Source organism: Cyphomyrmex costatus, unplaced genomic scaffold, assembly GCF_001594065.2.
Source record: "Cyphomyrmex costatus isolate MS0001 unplaced genomic scaffold, Ccosl1.0 scaffold565, whole genome shotgun sequence".
NCBI lineage: Eukaryota > Metazoa > Arthropoda > Insecta > Hymenoptera > Formicidae > Cyphomyrmex > Cyphomyrmex costatus.
In genome coordinates this window covers 369-3,035 of record NW_017279836.1, presented here as the reverse complement: position 1 = coordinate 3,035, position 2,667 = coordinate 369, and positions in this window count along the sequence as shown.

The following is a 2,667-nucleotide window of genomic DNA, read 5'->3' as shown; positions in this document are numbered from 1 at the left end:
GTATAATTTCATGTTTTAGCATTTCTTGAATTTGCTTATTTACTTCGCTTCGGTGTCTCTCGGGGAGACGATACGGACGCACGTTCACGATCGCGGTGTCAGCTCGCGTTGTTATCTCGTGTGCTATCCTTGTCGTATGAGTCAGTGATTCTCCGTCTAAGTGGAACATGTCGTTGAAATCTTCGCATATCTGTAATAGCGTTTTTCTTTCTTCTTGATTTAGATGAGTAATTCTTAGTAGATTCTTGATTTTTTCTTCACGTGATGGTTCGATTTTATCGTTACTCGTCACGTGGTTGATGTTTTGTTCGTTAATAAAATCTTCTGCCAAATCTTCAATTTTTACATATGGTGTTTCTATTTCCATTTCGTTTTCTGTAGTATTCACAATGCTCACGGGGCATGTGTATTCGCGAGGCTCGACAAGGCAGATCCCGATGAAAATCCCTGGCGCGGTTTCTTCAGCTTGAGTTACGCCGGTTATATTTCGATCTACCGTCGCTTGGACAATAGTTTCGCTTCGCGGTCCTAATTTTACTCGTTTGTACGGACGAAGTCTAAATTTATTATTCCCGATGCGGATCAGCATTTTATCATAGTCGCATCCTGAAGTATATTTCTTTATAAAGTCGGCTCCTAAAATGCCGTCGTGTTCGATGGGTACGTTGTCCCTAATTACGTGCACGGGGTGTTTAAGTTCACCGTCGCGCAGGCTTATCGTTATATTTACTATACCGATCGGTTTAATTGCGTGTCCGCTGATACCGATTAATCTAGTTTTATTTTCGTGGACTATTGTATTGACGCGTAAAGTTTTCATTTTTACTAATGTTATAGTTGCGCCGGTATCATATAAGAAACTTATTTTTCCTGTTTCGGCTTCTCGGGCAGGTAGTGTAATTAGATCCAGTCCCGTGTTCTCACGTGGTCGTCTTATGGTGCGACGCGATAGTCACCGATAGTGCGTTCCTGTTTAGTACTTGTGTTATTTTTTTCTTCGTCCTCGCTGCTAGTAGACGATGCTTCCTCGCTGTCGCTGTTTCGCTTGCTCCTTTGATTTCTCACCCTTACGGCAGAGTTTACTCGCTTCGTTTTGTTCTCCATTTCACGTTTTGCGCGTGGTCGCGTATTTTTGTCGGGTCGCCCGTTAAGTATCCAGCACTCTTCGCGATTATGTCCCGCCTTTTTGCAATACGTACAAAATTTCTCGACGGTATTAATTCCTGCTGGCTTTTCGGCACGAGGCAAGGAAAATTTATTCGCGTATCGGCTTGTCCGACAATTTTGACCGATGTGGCCCGTTTTTCCACATTTACCGCATTGGGGTGCGGGGTTTCTCAAATTTCGCGGGGAGTAATAATTTGAGTCCGTTTTCTTGTCGCGTTGATACGCGCGGTGTCGGTCGTTTAGGCCTTTTATTTTTTCTTCGGAACTTGCTCCGGCAATGGCCTCTTGAAGCGTTCGGAAGTGCTGCGAGCGCACTAATGTATTTATTTCTTCGCGCAATCCGATTTGATAATTCGCTAGGGCCTGATCTCTGACGTGCTCTAGGATGGCTTGTTGCTGAATGGAATTATGATTTTTTCCTTCTTCCATGGAGTCGTAAAGTTCTATGGCTATGTCCTCTACTCTGCGCCCGAATGCTTGCGCGGTTTCCGTTGGTTTTTGCTTCAACGAATTGAATTCGAGCTGTAAGTGTGCGGTGCTTCTGCGGCTTAGATATTCCGTCTCTAATTCGTCCTTTAGTTGCTCATAGCTAGTGATTTCCCTGTTTTTGAAAGTTTTCATCGCCTTTCCCTTAAGTTTGGTGCATAACACGGCGTCTAGTAGAGTGGATGCATCCGAGGGTTGAGTATGCCGCATGGCGTAATCACTTGCTTGTATAAATTCCTGCACGCGATCTCGCGAGGTGCCGTCCATCTCGGGGATCATGTTACGTGCTTCTTTTAAGGTCAGATAGTGCAGGGATCCTCCGGGTTCGCGGGATACGTGTGTTAGCGAATTATTTGTACGTTGGCCGGAATCCCGTAAAGTTCTGCTGTCATGTCGGATGGATCGAACATTTTCTCGTTCGCGGGCAAATTCCATATGGTCTATCCTATCTTGTAGACCGGCAACTGCTGCTATCAATCGATCTAGGACTTCGTCCTGTCTATTTGTTACTCGCGCTTCTATAGAATCCTGTGTGTCGTTTTCGTCTCCGTCTAATTGAAAGGTCACTCTCCTTCCGTGCCTATTCTCCGGAGTACCGCGATTTTGCGGGTTGATTGAATTTTGGGCGTTTTCTTCGCCTGAGATTAGTAAGCGTTCAGGGGTTCGGTCCCTGGGTGGAGTACGCGGCGTCATCATGTCACGGCTGTTTTGAGTAGTCTCGTCTGATTTAATTTATATTTTCGTCGCGTATTGTCAGCGCGCGGTCGCGTTCGTTTTTATTATTTATGAGTTCGTACGTCTGTTGGTACTATTCCTGTGCTACTTGCGTCTTGTTTTATTAAGCTACAATCGTTTAAATTTTAGCGGAAATTCGCGATTGGTTATTACGCGATGGGGTAAACTTACTTTGTTTCTATCGATTGATTCGATTTAATATTTGTATTATCGCGGGTTTCTTTATGCGCGTTGCTCGTTATGATTAACGGCGGTTTGCTATTCGCTCGCTCGGCGGTG